Here is a 21,517-nt window from a genome sequence, read left to right as displayed (position 1 = left end):
TCTGTGGAGCAGCCATGATGTGTGTGTGGGGAGAGACTTGTAACGGGCTAATTATGCACCAAGGAACCCTTCTTTCCAAGTGAGCATGTTGTATGCAGCATCTACTTAGACCAGCAGCGATGAATTCTATGAGCCACTGTTCCTTGAGATGGCAGACAGTTTGAAACAGAGAGCTGGCGAGAGCTAAGCAGGGCTGGCTGTAGCTGTAAAAGGGCCTTGTTACTGCAAAAGCTACATCCAATGACTTTCTCCTAGTCTCAAGTCTTTGTCATATGGAAATCCATGATCATTTTGCCACTGACATCAATGGGGCTATGATTTACCCCTTTGGACCCAGACTATGAGAGGCTACCGCATGGCTTCCCAGGAGCAGAGGGCAAGAAAATTCCCTCTGCCCTCCATCCCCTGTGTGTGGCTGCACACTGAAGATTATGTAATTGTCAATACAAGGTTTCGTGCACCTTCCTATGAAGCAGGTGGCACTGGTACTGTGGGAGATAAGATGCTGGACTAGATGGATCACTTGTCTCAAATGTTATGCCCGTTTATACGAGCCCTGACAGGTTCTGAGCTATTATAAGAACTGTCACTATGGGCTTGTCTACACTACCGCCGGATTGGTATAGACATGATAGTATAATATAAACGTGATAAATCGACCACTGAGTGCTCTCCCGTCAACTCCGGTACTCCACCAGAACAAGGAGCACAAGCGTAATAGATGGGAGAGCATCAGCTGTCAGTTTACCACAGTGAAGACAAGTAGATCTTGTACGCAGATCTTGTATGTAGGTAAGTAGATCTAAGTACGTCGACTTCAGCTTCGCTATTCACGTATCAGAAGTTGCGTATCTTAGATTGACCCCGTGCGGTAGTGTAGACAAGCCCTACAAGCTGACTTGAGATGTCAACTCAGTGGGACGCTGGTTTTCTGCTCCTGGCTGGCAATACATGAATGTACCTGGCTGCCTGCTCTAATACACACAATAGACCATACCCACCTAAATAAATAATGGATCACTTGAGCCTCTTTATTAAGAGACCAAAGCACAAAGGCGGAAGAAGAAGCAAGAGCCTTCAGATACAGAGCCAGATTCTGCCGGTAGTTACAATAGTGATAGGACCCCATCTTGAATGGTACTGACACCTTCTGACCAGAAGCAGCTGAGGGTGCTGAGAAATTTCCAAGACTTAGCTCATACCTGGATGAATTCCACAGAAGTCAATGGATTTACCCTGGATTTATATTGGTTTTAGGGCCCAGTGTGACTCCTGTTTGAAGTCAATGGGATGTTTAAATGGAATTGAAGGGACCCTTAGTGATTTGCAAGTATGGAAGATGACTTTGGAAGTATTAAGGTAAGAGTGTTGAACAAAAATGCCAGTTTAAATACAGAACGAAAGACCCATGCAAATGAAGTATGGGCCAAACTTTGCCACCCTTACTCAAGCGATGGGAAAAGAATGGGAGTTTTTGCTTGAGTACAAACCAAAAATTTGGCTCTATTTGGCTCTATTTACGTAATACATCATGTTTACGAAATGCCATAAATCTGATGGCATAACAATAATTTTGATACTCTATTAAAGTCTCTTAAGGGAAAAGTCCTATAGAATTTAATATGGATGAGGTCTCTATAGAGGTCTCTATAGCTGGAATTCTATAGAAATGTAATGTGGGCTGACTCTAAAACATATATAATATACCAGTAACAGAGAATATTTAGGCGATCTTGTAGAATTTGGTAGCAGGAACATTATTTTCTATAAAATTCTACAGAATGGTTTTAAAATTTCTACAGAAAATATATAATATTCAATTAAATTACATAAGACTTTCCTAAAAGTAATACCTAGCTGTTATGGAGTGTTTTACATACACAGGTCTCAAAGTGCTTTAGACAGGAGGTCTGTGTCATTGTCCGTATTCTACAGATAGGGCAAGTGATTAGCTTAAAATCATCCAAATCACCTGGAACCCAGGACTCCTAAATCCCAGCCGGCTGGCCACTAGGCCACACTGCATCCCTCCTCTATAATGGAAAGAACAGTTTTCTTCTCATTTTGTTATATTCCAGCACTACCTAACAGCTAGGTATTACTATTAGGAAAGACACAGATTGACACACAGGCTAAAATCCTAAATGTGCATAAGCCAAGGTGCACGTTTACTTTTGCACCAGCAGAACATCTGATGCATGCATATTTCCTGAAGATTGTACTTATGCTCATACCTTTCTGCATGGACAACACTGAGTTGCGTCTATGCATCATGCAGTTTGGGTGCACATCTTAGGTGCATGTGTGATGGCCATCCTCTTGGCTAACACATTGGGAATTGAATCGGGGACCTCCAGAGCCAGTGGCAGATTTAGAGCTTCATTTTCACCTCCCCCCTGCCCGGGACCCAGCCAAGAAAAAGAACATTCTCTCTTATCTCCCCCTTCCATTTTTCATTCTTTTTTCTTCATTCTCCTCCTGTATTATAAGTAATAGGACGTAAATGAAATAAAGTGAGGTACCTTGATTGTTTTTGTAGTCTAACTTTTTTTTCACAGACCACTTGAATGTTGCTGAGGGTCTTGGCAGACCACTTAATGATCTTTCCAAATGTTGTTTGTACTGTTAGCTAACTATTGTAAAGTGCTTTGGCTAAGAGTACTTTATTAAAAAAAAAAACAACTTAATAACCTTTCCTCGGTCCATCTGAATGGAGTTCTTGGACCACAGTCTGAGAACTTCTGGTCTAGTTGAAAGCTTGTATTTGCATTCCGTAGCATGAAAAATGTGTAAAAATAAAAAGGATCGATTACGCATGAATGGAAAAATAAAAGTTAACTTCCTCTGAAGAAACTTATTCAATTTGAAAAAAAAATTATTCAGATAGCTTTTTTCTACACTTTTTCTTTACAAAATAGTCAATTCAGTTATCATAAGTAATATTTTTGTAAAGAGGTACTTTCAATTGTCAATAGTGCCGAACTTGTCAAATGTTCCTGACTCATCGTATTTCACAAATAATTTTTAACTCATTTCAATACAGAAAAAGAACATTCATCAGAAGCATTTGTGACAGGTATTGTTAAAAATATTTTCAGAATGGTTTCTACATTTGGAAAGGTTGCTTGCAAACCATCATGTCCAAGTCTATACAAATTAACTGATAATTTTGAAGCACAGACCTCATCATTTTCGATAAAATGAATGAAATGTTTCACTTCATCTTCAAAAAGATTTATGTCTGTGTCTTCTCGGTAGAAATCACTCAATTTCTTACTGTAGTGGCTTTTGCATTTTGGTCCATACTTCTGTCAAAAAAAAAAAGCAAAATAAATCAACAGTTTTCTTTAGAGATTTACCTCTATTCTGTAATTGCACTGTTACTGTGTCACAAATAATACTGTCGGTCTCAACGATGATCTTCTCTTTCCCTTTTAAATTGATTCATTGTCTCTAGTTTCATTGAAAAATAACTTCCTGCTATATATCAGATATATCAGAGGAACCTATATTTTCTGTTACTGTTCGTGCTTCTGCGTCCACTGAGCTATAGTCATTTTGAACTTCCATGACAAAACTTTTAATTGAGGCTAACAGTTGTGCAGCATTCAATAAATTTGTATGAACCTTTTGCAGCGATTTGCTGATGGCATTAATTCTTTGAAGTAAATGGTACCACAAAAGAGTAAAACCAGCAATATCATACTTTTCAAACTTTTCTGCTAAGGATTTTGCTTCGGTTTTCACACGCGGCTTTTCAGAATTTGATGTGGCGATGTCGAATAAGGTTTTCTTGATATCACCATAGTTAATTTTTAAAGCCAAAACAGCATCTGCATGAGCAGACCATCTGGTGTCACAAATTCTTTTAGCTGTCAAATGTTTTTTATTTGGCTGCTGCAAGCGAGATTGTAGCATACTCCACCGATGCGTGGAAACCAAAAAAAAAGGCATACATATTATGAACGAAGTCAAAAAAATGTGTAGCTCCCTCACAAGATTCGGCGGCAGCATTGCAGATTAAATTTAAGGAATGGCTGGAACCTGGTATGAATAAAACAGAGGGGCTTGCATTGTTCAGTCTTGCCTGTAGACCTGAATATTTTCCTGCCATATTTGCAGCATTATCAAAGCTCTGCCCACAACAATGTTTGATGTCCAAACCTAAATTTGCAATGATTTCCAAAACAGTTGTCTCTAGACATTCAGAAGTGTGGGAGTTTAGCGGGACAAAACAAAGAAATCGCTCTACAACTTCACCATTGTAGGTCGCATATCTTAAAATTAATGTTAATTGGTTTACATGACTCACATCTGGTGTTGAATCGACTATTATGGAATAGTACTTGGCATCCTTTACTTCATCAGTGAATTGGTTTCTGAGCCGCTCTGCCATTACAGTGATGAATTCATCATAGGTTTGGTGCATTAAAAAGTTGGTCTTCCCTGAGCCACAATACTGATAATTTTTCAACTGTTCTTTGAGAAAATCATCAAATTCATTAAGATATTCAAGACAGGTTAAAAAATTACCTTTTTGATTTGACAATGATGACTCATCATGTCCTCTTAGAGGTAGTCCCAAAGAAGACAGCAGTTTGACCGTGGCAACAATATGTCTCAGCACTTTCCTCCAATAAGAACGCACTCCTTTTCAAACTGAGTGGATAACACAGAATCAATTCTTCCAGATAATTTACACCTTTGAGCGAACTTACACATAGTATTAATATGAGCTTTGGAAGTTTCATGATCAGCAATATGTCTTACAACATCTCTGCAATAAGAGTGCCCGTCGACGAATATTTGTTTTCCTTTACTATGGTCAGGGAATAATTTGCAAACATAACAGTAGACTGCCTTAGTGGTTTCCAAAAAAATCAACCAGATTCTCATTTCTGTTGTCCCATTTTTCTTCATCCTCAGAAAATGGGACTCGTGAAGACCTCTAAATTGCTTTCGTCCTGCAACCTCATACTCTTTTCTCAATTTTTCCATATTACCTACGTTTTTCAGTTTATTTACTAAGAAATGTTCTATCATATCCGATAAACAGATTTTGGCCATAATGCAATGTCTTCAGGGTAGGTTTCTTCCCTTGCTTCGACAAAATTACCAATATTTTGTCGTTCCATTGTCACTTCAGAGTCCGCTTGTTCAACTTTTGCAGTCATTGTGGTATCCCCACAACTCGGCAAGTGATCAGATAATTCAGATGTTTCCTAGCCCATACTTTTTGATGAATGTCCACTATTCAATACTTCAAGCTTTTTAAAATAAGATGACAAACTGTATTTTTGCTTAGCTTCATCTTCTTGCCTTGCCTTCATTTTTTTGTGTTTTTGATTGCCAGACTCATAATGTTGCTTCATTATTGCTAAAAAACTGATCTTGAATTTAGACAGATTAAAAATGTCTGAAAGAGCAGGTGTGTAGCCACGGGTGGGCCTGGATGGGCCGTGGACCACCCAATTAGGTTTAACACAGTTAATCCCGCATTTTTATCAGGCTCTGTAAAAACGGGATTTTGAACTATTACATACTAGTAACAAATCATGGGCATTGTTGCAAAGTGTGTGTGTGGGGGTGCTTTTGTTCAGTTGGATAATTGGTCAGGCAGACAGACTTTGATTGGCAAATGACGATTTCCCTTAGTTGCTGTTATGCTATTGCTGAGACAGCAAAAAAAAAAAAATGGCAAAACAAAATTCATTGCTACACTACTTAAAAAACCCACATTTAGAGCACAGTTCGCAGAATAAATTCACAGACTGCAGAAAGCCTGGACCGCTTCGCGATTTGCAACGCTTATTAAATTCAGTCATTTGTCAGATTTGTTCTGCATTTTGGGGTCCCTCATAATTGTGGGCCCCATGCCACCGCACGATTTGTTTCATGGTAAATCCACCACTGTTCAGAGCTAAAAAGCCAGAGCTAAAAGCTGCTATGGTGCAGCACTGTAACAATTCCTATCCTCTGCAGATCCTCAAAGAGGGGGACTTGTAACACACGCTCACCAGTGAGTTACACATGCTCCTTAATGTAGATCTCCATGAGGATGCTATGGCCCTAGGTGTACTGCATGTGGCTAAGCATGGCCTAAATAGGGAGGTGGATGCTAGAAAATCAGGATTCTCTTCCTGGCTCTGCCACAGACATGTTATGTGGCCTTTGGCAAGTCACTTAACCTCTCTGTGCACAATTTACTGCTCTGTAAGAATGGGCAAAGATGTGTACCTCATAGGGATGCTGGAAAGCTTCTTTGATTTTGCCAAATGCTTTGTTGGGTGGGAAGCTCCTGAGAATGCAAAGTGTGTCCACAGCCCTGAGATGGAATGAGGGAACAGGTGGGGGAGAGGCACCTTTTCAGGGGAGAGGAAATTCAAAATCAGCTGTAAGGTTAGTGGATTGAGGCAGCTTAAAAATAAACACAAACCGGCCCAATGCACCTGCCCACCACTTAGCCTTGCTGCAGGAGCATAGGTGGTCAGTGGTGCCCTCTAGTGTTGAGTGGGTGATACTTTTAGGAAGAGAGAGATACAATTGTGTGTAACACCTGGGAAAAGGTAGATAGAACAGCTAGTCAGAAATCTTACTGTGAAATGAGACAAGAAATGAAACTGGCAGGCCCTTGTATGTGACAGAAGTGTGGAGAGACAGAAATCCAGGCAGCAGCACAAAGGAAAAACACCTATTTGGCAACAGGTTTTTTTTTTCTTGATGTGTGCATTTTTCCCCATCCTTTTGCAAAAGGCCAAGACACACAGGTGAGGGCAGAGGTGGGCTCCCCTGGAAATCAGCGGAAGGGAACGCTTTCTACTTCTTCTTTCATTGTTCTGTAGACAGGCAGGAAGTGTTTCAATAACAGGTGCCATTTTCAAGGAGAAACCCTGAGAGACAAGGCTACGAGGAAGCAAAGTGATGTGTAAGTACATGGGGATTAGTATTTTTGATGATGATATTAATAATGTAATGCCTTTAGGTGTCTGTGGCCTATAGGTTTTTGAACTATACATATCAAAGGGATGATCAAGAAAGAGAATAGATCCTGACAGCCAGACAACTGTGGGTGAAATCTGCTCATGTCATAGGCAGAAGGGGCTACTTTCATTCAAAATGAACCACACAAAACGACAAAGCAACTTACTAAAAAAGGGAACCAAAAGTTTTGGTCCTCGAGCCTGAAGGAGGCTACGGATGAATGCTGGAAGGGACTGAGAGGAAGAGCTCCAGAGTTATGGGCCTTCGATGGACCCTGGGGGAGGGGAGGCTCACCTTCTTCTGTAGCATGGGGCTAGGTCACTTGCAGCTTTAAACTAGTGTAAATGGTGGATTCTCTGTAACTTGAATTCTTTAAATCATGATGTGAGGACTTCAGTAACTCAGCCAGAGGTTATGGGTCTATCACAGGAGTGGATGGGTGAGGTTCTGTGGCCCGCATTGTGCAGGCGGTCAGACTAGATCAGTGGTGGGCAACTTGTGGCCCATGGGCCCCATGCGGCCCATCAGGGTAATCCGCTGGAGGACCACCAGACCATTTGTTTACATTTGCACAGCCACCTGCAGCTCCCAGTAGCCAATGGGAGCTGTGGGAAGCAGTACAGGCCTGGAACGGAGTGGGGGTTGAGCATGCCCAGGGCCTAGAGGAAGCCGGCGCTTGTGGGTACAGCATATGCTCTTCCTGCATCAGCTCAGCTACGGTGTAGGGGCTGAGCCAAAGTCAATGGGAAGAGTCCCTTTAACTCTAATGCAGGGGTGCTGGAACAATTTGTATAGTGGGAGTGCTGAGAACCATTGAACTGAACTGTAAACCTTGTGTGTAAGGGAAATCACTTCAAGCCAGGGGTGCGGCAGCATCCTCAGCACCCCTAGTTCCAGCACCTATGGTCTTTGGCTCAGATTCCTAGGGCCGGATTTTCAAAGGTGCTGAGGATAGGGTGACCAGATGCCCCGATTTTATAGGGACAGTCCTGATATTTGGGGCTTGGTCTCATAGAAGTGCCTATTCCCCCCCTTCACTCCATCCCGATTTTTCACACTTACTATATGATCACCCTAGCTGAGCATCTGCAGCTCCCATTGACTTCACTGGGATATGTGGATGCTCAGCATTTCTGCACATCAAACAGCTATTGTGGAGGAGAGTGTGAGCCCGTGACCCTTCCCTTCAATGTTCCCTTTTGGGGATAACAGCACCAGCAGCCCATCTGAGGCTGGCCGTGGCTGGTGGGGAAGGTTTCTTGTATCCTTTCCCCACCTTACTCACTTGTGCAGAGCCAGGCACAATCTGTTCCAGTATGTTTTAGCTCCTCTTTATACGCACCCTTTACCAAAAGCTCCTCTTTATACGCACCCTTCGTAGTAGGTATCTCTCCTTCCCTGAGCAGACCCACACAGTAATTCTGCCTTTTGAAGATTATCATAAAAGGAATATATACTTGCCTAGCAGCCACCCTCCCTGCACTCGCCTTGCCTGAGAATGGGTCATTCCTGTGATCTTAGTCTGAATGAATGACGACATGATCCTGTGAACTTGGCAAATCTGTCAGTGATTCTGTAAAGTACCACGGGCAGAGCAGGGAGTGACTTGTGATTCCAGAAAGTAGCCATTAGGAGGTGGTGCACAAGCAGCCACATACATGTACGCCAGAGCCCCCTAAACAGATGGAGAACCATCAAAATCCATGCAGTATTTGCTGTGGAAGCTCATTTTCTTTCTGAAAGCCCCTAGAGTGCCTGTGTATCCCCTAGAGCACCTGTGTATCCTTTCCAAAGACCAATGCAACAAGAAGTTATTGCATGACCCATACCTGTTGTGCATTGCCCACAACTGTCAGCAAAGAAACAGAATATAGACGTTAATTTGAGTGCTATTGTTAGGACATAGATATTCAGGCCTGTCTGTAAAGGCCTATACCTTAAGAATTTAGCGAAATGTTTATCATTTATCTAGTTATAGAGGTATAAAAGAAAGAATCTGTGTAAGGGCCTTCTCTCACTGTGACAGTCTGAGGCCCTGTTCTTAAGCTAAGGCCTTTGGCTAAGCAGCAGAGGCAGCCATAAGCTGGGAAGCGAATGGTCACATCCTCACGTTCCAAACTAGTCACATTGAAATAAGGTGCTGTTGGGCTGTTAGGAATACAATCCTGTCCTGATAATGCCTATTACCAGCAGATAAAGATGGTTAAAGACAACTTAGTTTGATAGCATCCTGTCTGGCAAGAAATCACTTCTCAATAGTCGTGGTTGTGAAACCCTCATTTCTGTATGTTTTATCTTTATGGCCCCCACTTTTCTATTGTTAATCTGTCTGGTTCTCTAATAGTTTCTAATTGTTTCCCAGAAGTCACCTACTACAGGACAGGCCTAACAAAGAAAATAACAGAACGCCACTAGCCGTCACCTTCAGCCCCCAACTAAAATCCCTCCAACGCATTATTAAGGATCTACAACCTATCCTGAAGGATGACCCAACACTCTCACAAATCTTGGGAGACAGGCCAGTCCTTGCCTACAGACAGCCCCCCAACCTGAAGCAAATACTCACCAACAACCACATACCACACAACAGAACCACTAACCCAGGAACCTATCCTTGCAACAAAGCCCGTTGCCAACTGTGCCCACATATCTATGCAGGGGACACCATCACAGGGCCTAATAACATCAGCCACACTATCAGAGGCTCGTTCACCTGCACATCCACCAATGTGATATATGCCATCATGTGCCAGCAATGCCCCTCTGCCATGTACATTGGTCAAACTGGACAGTCTCTACGTAAAAGAATAAATGGACACAAATCAGATGTCAAGAATTATAACATTCATAAACCAGTTGGAGAACACTTCAATCTCTCTGGTCACGCAATCACAGACATGAAGGTCGCTATCTTACAACAAAAAAACTTCAAATCCAGACTCCAGGGAGAAACTGCTGAATTGGAATTCATTTGCAAATTGGATACTATTAATTTAGGCTTAAATAGAGACTGGGAGTGTCTAAGTCATTATGCAAGGTAGCCTATTTCCCCTTGTTTTTTCCTACCCCCCCCCTCCCCCCCAGACGTTCTGGTTAAACTTGGATTTATGCTGGAAATGGCCCACATTGATTGTCATGCACATTGTGGAGAGAGTGGTCAGTTTGGATGAGCTATTGCCAGCAGGAGAGTGAGTTTGTGTGTGTGTGTGGGGGGGGGGGAGGTGAGAAAACCTGGATTTGTGCTGGAAATGGCCCACCTCAATTATCATGCACATTGTAGGGAGAGTGGTCACTTTGGATGAGCTATTACCAGCAGGAGAGTGAGTTTGTGTGTGTATGGGGGTGGGGGGGTGAGAAAACCTGGATTTGTGCTGGAAATGGCCCACCTTGATTTTCATGCATATTGTAAGGAGAGTGGTCACTTTGGATAGGCTATTACCAGCAGGAGAATGAGTTTGTGTGTGTGGTTTTTGGAGGGGGGTGAGGGGGTGAGAGAACCTGGATTTGTGCTGGAAATGGCCCACCTTGATTATCATATACATTGTGAAGAGAGTGGTCACTTTGGATGGGCTATTACCAGCAGGAGAGTGAGTTTGTGTGTGTGTGTGTGGGGGGGGGGGGGGGGCGGAGGGTGAGAGAACCTGGATTTGTGCTGGAAATGGCCCAACTTGATGATCACTTTAGATAAGCTATTACCAGCAGGAGAGTGGGATGGGAGGAGGTATTGTTTCATGGTCTCTGTGTATATAATGTCTTCTGCAGTTTCCACAGTATGCATCCGATGAAGTGAGCTGTAGCTCACGAAAGCTCATGCTCAAATAAATTGGTTAGTCTCTAAGGTGCCACAAGTACTCCTTTTCTTTTTGCGAATACAGACTAACACGGCTGTTACTCTGAAACTAATTATTTCTGTCTGCTGTATAATGAATTTTGCTAGGTGTAAATTAATTAGGGTAGTGGGATATAATTGGTTAGAGAATTATGTTACAATATGTTAGGATTGGTTAGATAGATTTCAGTAAAATGATTGGTTAAGGTATAGCTGAGAATATTACTACATAAATTAGGGGCAAACAGGAAGTAAGTTGGGATTCAAAAATAAGGAAAAAGGAACTTGTATTTAAGCTTGCTGGAAGTTCACCCTAATAAACATAGAATTGTTTGCACTTTTGGATTTCGGGTATTGTTGCTCTCTGTTCATGTGAGAAGGACAGGGAAGTGAGAGGGTGAAGGAATAAGCTCTCTAACATCTATAGATATACCATAGCTTTGCTGCACTTGATTTTCCCAGTTGTGTTTTCAGTACAGCTTTCTGTGTATTGCTATACAAATGACATTGCTTTTATTAGTACTATCAGGTACAGCATTGTGGGTCAATGCTTATTAACCTTGCTGAAAATGCCCCTTTCACAGCTTCCTCTCTAATGTTTTTTATTTATATTACTGTAGGGCCTAGAGGCCCCAACTGAGATTGGACAAGTCCCTGCCTTGAACATCTTACAATCTAAATAGACAAGACAGACAAAGGATGAGAGAAAGGAGGGATTATTATAGTAATTTATAGATGGAAAACTGAGGCACAGAGAGTTTCAGGCTGAGATTTTCAAAGCTGACTAGGTGATTTAGCCACACAACTTCCATTGTGATGGCTTTGAAAATCTCCAAGGTCACACAGTCAGTGGGAGCTCAGCACTTTTGAAAATCAAGGATAATTATTTAGATGCATAAACTAAGCTAAGGAGCTGAACTTTAGGACTTAGTACTGGTCAGAAAATGTATTCCCCCCTCCTTCCCTCCCTGTAGAAATTTAAGACCAAAAAAACCCCAAAACTTTTTGTCAAGTTTTCAACCAAAAATGTTGACTTTTTGTCAAAACCCGAAGCCTGAAGCTTTTCATCTGAAAATCAAAAAAATTCAGCCCCAAACTCCCAAAAGCCAAAAAAAAAGTTTTTAGGTTTTTGGTTTTCCAGCAAAAAATTAAAACATTTCTGAGGAAAGCCAACACTTTCCATGAAGATTTTCATTTAATTGAAAACTCAGTTGTCAACTTAGGGAAAACGAAAGGTTTAACGGAAAATTTGTGAGCAGCCCTACTTAGGATCCCATTTGTAAAAATCTTTGCTGTTGATTTCACTGATTTGGATGTGAGTATGCAGGAATTTCAGGTCCATGCTTCTTCTTAATGTAATAACCTGAGTAGAATGCAGACTATATTTCCAAAAGGACAGTATTCCTTTTGCAGATGCAATTTGGACTCATGTAATTTGTTCCCTCAGTTGTGTGCCTGCAATGGAAGTGTAGGTACAAATCTGAGTACTTGTGCCACTGTAGAAAGCACAGAGCAGGTTGTAAGCAACACAAGCATTCAGATTTTTGCACACATTTTTTCCACCTGTAAAGTGAAATATGGGATACATTTTTTGCAAAAACTGCAGAAGAGTAGCTGGGCTTCAGCCCTTTTGAAAACGGACCCACTTTGTGACAATCTGAACCAAACTAGGGCCCCAATGACCAACGGTTTCAGGTACTCCCCAAGACAGTTTGCATCTCATGGGTTGGGCTAACGAGGGGACCTAACTCAGCAGACTCTGGTCAGGAATTGTTATTCCCCATGATACATTTAGACAAAAAGAAGAAAAAAAATATGTCTTTGTTAAAAGTTTTCTTTGATTTATTTCATTTTTTTTGTCAAAAAAGTCCCCAATGCAAGTTTTAGTAACGAAACTCAAAATGTTTCAGTTGCTGAATACTGAAAAATGTTTGGTTTTGGGGTTCTTGGTTTTTCAATGACACCCCTCCCCCCAAAAAAAAGTTCAGTGAAAACAGATTTTTCCCCAGTTGTCCCTTGAAATTAAATATTTAGATGGACATTTTTTGACCAGGTCTACTCCGAAGTCTGCGTTCTGAGTCTTTTGACCCTCTATGCAGACTTCAAAGCCAGCTGACTGATTCCCATCATAATATTCAGAGTGTCAACTTTCGTAGGGCCATCCAAATCAGCAAGACTTCAACACATAAGCTTTTTGCACTGAGGGCTGACTTAAAGCCTACAGACGCATGTGCGTAAATCTCTGTGTACTGAAACCTGACTTATGTGAAGTCAAGCCTTGGGGAACACATCTGACCTTATAACCAAAGCCCTGTGAAATCTGTGAAAAACACAGGGCTCTGCAGATAACAAGAACTTTTAGTGGAAGTTTATGATTAAAGAGGGAGGACAGGTTAGAGAAAGAGGGAGTGACAAAATCCCCAAAAGATCCTATAGAATCTAATGAGTTGACATTTCTGAGTGGAGAGGACTATATAACATAGTCTCTATGGATACAAATCCTAGGTCATAAAAACACAAATATACGAGCTGATCTATACTGCTGGCCGCCTGATGAGGAAATAGATAACGTGGGAGCAACAATTAGGGACAGTAAAGAGGTAACAATCTAATAAAGCTATAATAAGCTTCAGCCTCCTGTCCCCACCCCAGGCCACCCCAGTCTCTGCCACTCCTCCTGGATTCAGCGCTATTCACCCCATCCCACACAGAACCTCCTGGTGAAACTCCTGCATCCAATTCTACTCCCTTGACGGGGCTGATCTCCCCCATGACCAGTCTAGATACACAGGCTGAGTGCGTAGGGCTGGATTTGGAGCCAAGCCTGATTTCAGTGTTTCTGCAGCAGTATCTCTTCCAAAGAACCACACGTGCCTCTGGGGAATGACCAGTTCGGCTGTGCTAGCTGTGACACGGATGGTAATGTCTCGTTGGCCGCTGGCCATTTTAGCCAACCATTTATTATTTTCCAAATGAATCTGCTTCTAAAGCTTCTTATGAGTGCTAGAGATATTGCTCCCCCACTCTGCACTTCCAAGGTGCTCTGCAGCCTTGAAATGGATGCAGTGATACACCGTACAGACTGTGCCACAGCGAAAGTAGCTCTTCAGTGTGTGGGAGGGGAAGGACTCCTTGGATCCACGTCTCTTATATTATGGTGGGCGTTTAAATCGTTTTCAAGAGAGTTTGAGGCTATAAGTAAATTGTGCCTTGTGCCCCCCATTTCCTTGTATTACATCTCCATGTCAGGAGACTTGGCCTGCTTTATGCTTTATAATGAGTTGCCCACCCTGGCAAGTGCTCTGTGAGTTCCAGATGGTGATTTGGACTATACACCCAGGCAGGGGAACAAGAACCTCCCTTATGGCCCTATCTGTGCAGTCCAGACCTCTCTGGAACAGGTGGGTGGGGTATGGGGTGATCCTTGGTTATACCCTCCCGCCCCCCCCGCCACTTGCTGGCCAGAGGGCCTGGGTTCTCCTACCAGCCATGAAAGAAGGTGGCATGAAGCCCTCCTGCTATAAGGAGATAGACCCTTTGAAAGCCCTGAAATGAGAGGGGGCAAGGACCCTGGAGCTGGGGCCAAAGACTTGATGTGAGGATGTTGAATTTTTATTTGTTAGACTGTGTTACACTGGAAGGGGTGGGACTACAAGTTACCTGGCTAGAGGGTTCATGAGAAGGGGCTGAATGGTGTAGTGACTGTCAGCAGGGGGTGCCAGATGAGGAGACCCTGCTGTGCCATACATAGCCACAAGGGCTGTGCTGGCTAGTGAGTCCTCTACCCTTTTTCCAGGGTGACATTGTGTCGTGGGGGGTGTCTTGGAGACATTTGCTTCCTAGATCTACTCTCAAAGTGGTGCAGCTTACCCAGCATCCATTGCTCTGGGTTGTGTCTCAAGTCACAATCTAGCCTGCACTGCGTCTTTATTAATAATAATGAATAGCAATGCATGAAAGTGGAGAGCCATTATGTGGACCTGAGAGCAGAAGTTTGTCGAAGCAGGGTTACACTTGAATCTGAATCCTTTTATTTTATTTTAATTTTCAAGTGAATGTAGTGCTGGTGAAAGTTTGAGATCTCTAAAGACTGAAGTGTTCTGTGTCCAGTAGAGAATGATGCCCCACAATGCCTGCCTGTGTGTTCCAGCTAGGCACTCATGGATGAGGATTATAACGAAATGTCCCATAAGGGCTAGATATTCTGTACTTGATCACTAGAGGGGTTCTTAACACCTTCATCTGAAGTATCTGGCAATAACCACTGCCAGATACTCGATAGACCTCTAACCTGATCTGTCCTATTAAGGTAGTTCCTGTGCCCGTATGTTGGGCAAAGATCACACACAGAATGTTGCAGCCCCAAATGCTACCGTTTTGGAAAGTTGTCGGCTAATGAGAAAGCAGGGGATTATAACCATTGTTGTTATGCTCCACAGGGCCTGGTCCTTTTCTCCTTTACACCAATAGAAGTCAAGAATGACTCCACTGAAGTCAACAGTTTGAAACTGGGGTCCCATTGACCTGAGGAGAGTCAGACCAATCATCAGTCTTTGGGTCTGAGGAGGCAGTGGAGGGAAAATAACTTCCTAGTGGGTGCGCATGATTCTGATCTCAGCTACACCTGTCTAATCCCAGAGTAACTGTGCTGAAACCAGTGGTTGTACTTTGGATTTACGCAAATGTCACTAGAATCAAAATCAGCCTGGTATCTGGGAACACCATCCACAATCCTCTTCTTTCCAACAGACTGGAAAACCAAGCCCCCAGTGCTGCAGGAATAACTGGGAAGACATGAACTGATAGTACTGTGTGCAATTTGAAGGGTTTGCTCATGGGAAATCCATTGCAAGGATGGAGGCCAAAGGTGTGATGTGATAGCTTTCTCAGAGGATCTGTCTACTCTGCAGCTGGGTGGCGTGATTGCAGCACGAGTGGACCTATCTGAGCTAAAAATAGCAGTGAAGCCACAGCAACATGGACTAACTGCTCAAATACATACCTAGGATCCTGGGCAGGTTTGTACTTGGGTAGTTAACTTCCTGGTGGGTGCCAGGCTACTTTCTCTCCATTGCTGGCTGCTGTGGCTTCACTGATGTTGTTGTTTGATCTAGCTAGAGCAAAGCTAGCTCGGGTATGTCTCCATGTGCTGCAATCAGACCTCTGATTGCTGTGTAGGCACACCTCCAGAGCCTTTCAAATGCTCTTCACTGGGAGTTTGAACCTTCTGTTGTGATGCAAAGTATTTTCCTGCAGGTGATGTTTTGATATCATGTTTTGATATCATCAGGGGGTTATTTGTTCTTAAATAATAAATTGTTTGCAGCTTGATTTTTGTCCCCGAGGGTAAGTCTCTTAATTAGTCAGTTGACTTAGTCTGATGCAGAGCTCCAGTGCAATCCATTTGCCATTAAACACCACCACCCTACAAAGCTTTTCAGAAGGGAGTTGGATGAGACCAGCCATGTTTTCCCCTCTGTTTTGAGACCTCAGGATGCAAGAGTGAAGGTCTCCTGTCACTAACCCCCAGATCACCTACTGTCAGTGGGGTTATTTTGTTCTTGTTTAATGTTTTACTATTCTTAAAGGTAAGAAGGAGGAAAGCGGGGAAAGCATATGTGAAAGTAATAAGGCATAGGTGAACTAATTTCTGTAAAATAAGAGCCTCTCATGACTCCTGAACCAACCTCCCACCCCAAAAAAGCTTCCTATTGCCCCCTTTTAAAAAACAGTTTCAATATTACTGTGCAGAGTGCATTATGGAATATTTCTATGCAATTCCTAAATGCTATGGTGGTGGGCTCCCTGGAAGTATCGTAGTTTAGAGTCTGATTTCAGCTACATAATGGAACTGACAGTTGAATCTGGTCTGTAGAGGGAAAGCAAGAACAAGGCATTTGAATACAGTTGTAGTGGACCTAATGGCTTGTTCCTGTCTGCTGTCCTGATGCCAAGTCAGGCATCTGTTCAACCAGGGTGCATTTCATGGGCCCACTGAGCATCTTGGAGCATGGACAGCAAGCACTTGCCATTCCTTCTTGCTGTTTGTGTGTGCTGGGAGGTGGGGGTCAGACTGGTGAGCTGGTAAAGAATGGAGCCGGTGATGTCAGGTTGACTATGACAATCGGGAGCAGTACAATGGTCTGAGGATCTCGAAGGCCATTTACACAAACTCCTCTGAGGCAGGCAGGCAGGGGCAGGGCTGGAAACCAAGCCCAGGATCTGGACTTCCACTACTCTGCTTGAACCTATCTGCTGGAGGAGCGTCACCGAAACAGAAGAGTTAGACACTAAGCTCCTGCTCCTCACAGGGAGATCCCAGGGTCCCACAGGTTTAAGTGAGGCTCCAGGTGAGCAGAGGGGTCCAGCAGTGCAAAGCTTATAGCATGAATGGGGCCCAAGTGGTCTATCCTCCCTCTCACAAGGGGGCTCAGCTTCCAGTGATGTTAGCAGGAGGGGAAAAGAGAATCATTAAGTTTCAGTCCAGTGCAGCAGGAACCCAAAGGCCCAGGAGCCTCAAAGATATCAAGGTGCCTAACTCCCATTGATTCCAATGGGCGTTAGTTGCCTAAATCCCTTTGAGGATTTGGGCCCAAGGCATTGTTATTTTGTAGGACCTGATTTTTCTCACCTGTGTAAGACACAAACCAATCAGCATTCTCTACTGACTTACACCTATAGTAGCATTTTCCATCTGCTTTGCAGAGATGGAGATGATGAGGTAAGGTGCAAGACAACTGAGAATCAGGCCAGTGATGTTTTACAAAATGGAGAAGTGGAAATGCTGTCCCTGAATTCTTGCAGTTGCTGTGAACTGGAGCAGCAAATATGGTGTGTAACAGCACTAGAACAATGAGCTGTGCGAACTGTGGTGTGCAGGGTTTGTTCCCTGTTGGTCATTGGAGGAGGGCTTAAAGATGAAACGTCTCTTGCAGATAAGTGTCTGGGGAAAGTCTAGGCATCAGTATTCCTTTGGGAGAGCCAGTAATATTGTCCTGCTGCAAAACAAAAAGAGGACCCTGAAATATTACATTTTCCATGGCTGAGCCTATCTGTGCATCTTAAACTAGTTTGCACAGCGTAGATTTGCTAATGAGAAAAATTTACAAAGATCTCTGCTTATGCAAGATCCTGAAAGAGATTAATGGCTGTATATATCCAAGTCCCTTTATAGACAATTAATCTTCAGTGCAGGTAATGAGTCTTTATTGATTCTGCCATGTAAGGTAATTTCCATTTCTTTCTTTGAAGGCATGTTAGATACATACTCATCTGCATTTTTTCCAATTATCTCAGGGTGACTGAGCTTCTCTCCTTCTAGCAGGGCCAGATTCACTGTCAGTGGGACATGGGAGGTGTAGCAGCTCCATGCTTCTCTTACATCCTCTGGCCACTTCACCAGCATTACTGGATAGAAGCAGTTAGGAAACTGGGAACAGGCTCATTGAAAATGAGAACCAACCTCAGATACACCCCCAATTTGAATCAGACTGAATGGGACAGTTCAAGGAATTTTGATCAAATCTGGGTAATGCGCCCTCACCCCCCAAGATTTCTCACTGGAAACCTTGGGAGAGAGCCTATTTGGACCCATTTTGCAGGCACAGAGGAACAGCTGACATTTTGAAGTTCTTATCCAAGCCCAACTGCTGGGAACAAGGTGTGCCTCTCACCATTTTGAACCATTTGTAATTGGATGCTGGATCATTTTGACAGGTTTCAGAGTAACAGCCGTGTTAGTCTGTATTCGTAAAAAGAAAAGGAGTACTTGTGGCACCTTAGAGACTAACCAGTTTATTTGAGCATGAGCTTTCGTGAGCTACAGCTCACTTCATTGGATGCATAGCATATCGTGGAAACTGCAGAAGACATTATATACACACAGAGACCATGAAACAAAACTTCCTCCCACCTCACTCCCCCGCTGGCAACAGCTTATCTAAAGTGATCCTCAAGTAGAGCCATTTCCAGCACAAATCCAGGTTTTCTCACCCTTTCCCCCCCCCCCCACACACATACAAATTCACTCTCCTGCTGGCAACAGCCCATCCCCCTTTGAAACCCCTCTTTATAATGCGCATGATAATCAAGGTGGGTCATTTTGAGTGCAACTCCTTGTTAGCATAGTGGTAAATATCCCACCTGCTTTGCTTCCCAACTTAACAATGGGATTGCAAACAAGTGGCATCCCTGTCTTGTCTCTAACATTGTATCAGCAGGACCTTTGGCACTGCATCATGGACCCCTAACACTTTGGCCCCAAGATCTTCCATGAGCAGCCTGATTAGGCCTTCTTCCTGAAGGACCTTCTTCTCCCTCTAGCTCTCTTGCTCCAATTCTTTGTTCTTGACTGATGCTAATGAGAACCACTCGATCTGGTTACCAGGGTAAATCAGCAGAATAGCTCTGCATCTCTTTGCAACCTGCCACCCTATTACAGAGGTGAATTAGAAAATGATGGAAGCTCCATTAGTTGGAACCTTTAAAATGGGAATGAAAAACATTAAGGGTCAGATTCACAGCTGTGCAAATTAATGCAGCTCAATTGAAGTCAATGACACCACACCAATTTAAAACAGCTGAAGCTCTGGCTCTGGAAAACGTACGGTAAAGAAACAATCCTGCAATGTTAGAACCATGGACTGGATGATCTAGTAAGTTTTATTCCTCCCTCTGACTCATCTCTTTCTGTGAAAGATAGTATCAGTCAGTGAAATACTAATACATACCAGGCAAGTGGGTGGTCCTATAACTCATAAGTAGAGGAGAAGATACATTTATGGTAGAGGTAAAAATGGCCTAAGATCTCCTGATAAGTGCTGAGTGGCTGACAGGCATGATTGACGCAGACTGAGCTGTAGAGGCTACATGACTGGGAAGTGTCATGTAGCCTCTACAAGGGCTCATATGCTGAAAGTGTGGCTCAGAACAACTGCAAATGCAAAGTTGTATTGAGTCTGTCCAGAAAGCATTTATTTTAAGTGTTCATCTGCTGGAGAAGATGAGGAGAAATATCCCACACTTTGTGTGCCTAAGTCAGTGGTTGGTAACCTGCAGCCCACGGGCCACATGCGGCCCATCAGGGTAATCTGGTGGCCGGCTGCCAGACCATTTGTTTACATTTGCACAGCTGCCTGCAGCTCCCAGTGGCCGCGGTTCACTGTTCCTAGCCAATGGGAGCTGCAGGAAGTGGTTCATTTTTCATACTGAAGCAAAGAGAGGGAAAGCGACTTGCTTATTGTCTCATAATGAGCAAGTGGAAGATATGGGAACAGAACCGAGAAGTCTTGACTCCCCAGCCACTGCTCCAAATACTGCCACAAAGAATTAAATGCACTAAAATTACTTAAGAAATATTTAAATAAGTTTTAAGGTCAGATGGGACCATTATGATCATCAAGTCTGGCCCCCTGTATAACAACGGCTACAGAACCTCAGCCATCAATTTCTGCATCAAGACCATAATGTTTAATGAATCATTTGAATCAGAGACTATGCAAATTCAAAAGAACTGTGGTTTGCATTATGTTGCTTTTCCAGAGTCTTATGAGTTTGTTTATATGTGCTCCTACATAACATGAGTGTTTCTGGTGTTTAAAACACCACCACCAAAAAAAACAACAACCCTGGAACATTAATCAATAGTTATTTAAAACAAATCACAGTACTTCTGACTTCAAACGTTCCTTGACACATTGACTTATGACATGAAGTACAATATATTTCAGAATCCACAGTCTTTCACATCAATTAGAAGGATATGACTGTGAAAACAATACAAAAGGATTCCCTTCTAATCCAAAAAGAGAGTCATATGGGAATAGATGAACTTTGGTGTGGTGGGAATCAGTGGTGTCTCTGGAATCTGATGCGGATTCCTCTTCTAAATGTCTTCCTGGGCAATAAGAGTGATCACAAAAAACAAATTAGAGGCTGGAAGCCATTATATTGTCTTGTCACAAGAAACTGTCTTAGGTTATGGTTAGGGATGGGCAAGAGGGTTTGGACAAAATAAAAGCTTTCAGGGAAACTGGATGACTAGGTGCTCAGTTCAAATCCAACCTGTGCTGACAGCGACTGACAGTTGTTCAGTGGTTTATAGGAATTGGAGTTCAGTGTCTAAATCTAAGTCACAGGGAGCTTAGTAATTGTTCTCCTTGCTGGCCACTAGTAGAATGGACAGAGACTGAATTGGCCACAGTGTATGAGCTCTCCTAGGGGCAAAGTCTCTGCCCATCCAGTCTCTGTCCATTGTGCTGTGATGGCCAACAGAGACATCAGTTAATATGATGGGTTTTGTGGTTCTTCCAGGGCATGGATGAGGCATGTAGTCAGGGCAGTTGTATGTATTTCATGGATAAACAGAGGTCTTCACTCTCTATTTAATTGTCTGTACATACGTGTGTGTTTATACGAGCCTGGATGTCACCATCTACATGAATCTTGTCTAAAAAAAACCTCTGCACCATTTGAGACTGATCCCTCCACACCCTGCTCCTCTGTGACCAGATTCTCTGCTGGTGAGACTTGACACCAATGGCGCTATTCTAACTTACACCAGCTGGGAATCTGGCCCCTGGTGGGGTGGGTGTCTGTGCTATTGTCTACCCTATTTAGGCCCCCATCCTGCAAAGACTTGCACACCTGCCTTGCTTTCCATAGTGAGCAGATTAATTGAAATCAGTGGAATTATGCTCAGTGCATGGA

General features: G+C 43.1%; 1 long non-coding RNA gene across 6 annotated transcripts in view; it reads left to right on the top strand.

Annotated features, from left to right (window-relative positions):
- LOC122461488 overlaps positions 1-21,517 on the top strand; it is a 127,063-nt gene that overhangs the window by 70,656 nt on the left and 34,890 nt on the right. For 5 of the 6 annotated variants that reach the window (XR_006283415.1, XR_006283418.1, XR_006283417.1 and 2 more), the window contains exon 2: positions 1,258-1,359. The exons of the other annotated variant lie outside the window; for it this stretch is intronic. This is a non-coding gene — a long non-coding RNA (uncharacterized LOC122461488). The remainder of the gene's footprint in view (positions 1-1,257; positions 1,360-21,517) is intronic. 6 annotated transcript variants of the gene reach the window in all.

Source organism: Chelonia mydas, chromosome 8, assembly GCF_015237465.2.
Source record: "Chelonia mydas isolate rCheMyd1 chromosome 8, rCheMyd1.pri.v2, whole genome shotgun sequence".
NCBI lineage: Eukaryota > Metazoa > Chordata > Testudines > Cheloniidae > Chelonia > Chelonia mydas.
This window is presented reverse-complemented; position numbering and strand designations above follow the sequence as displayed.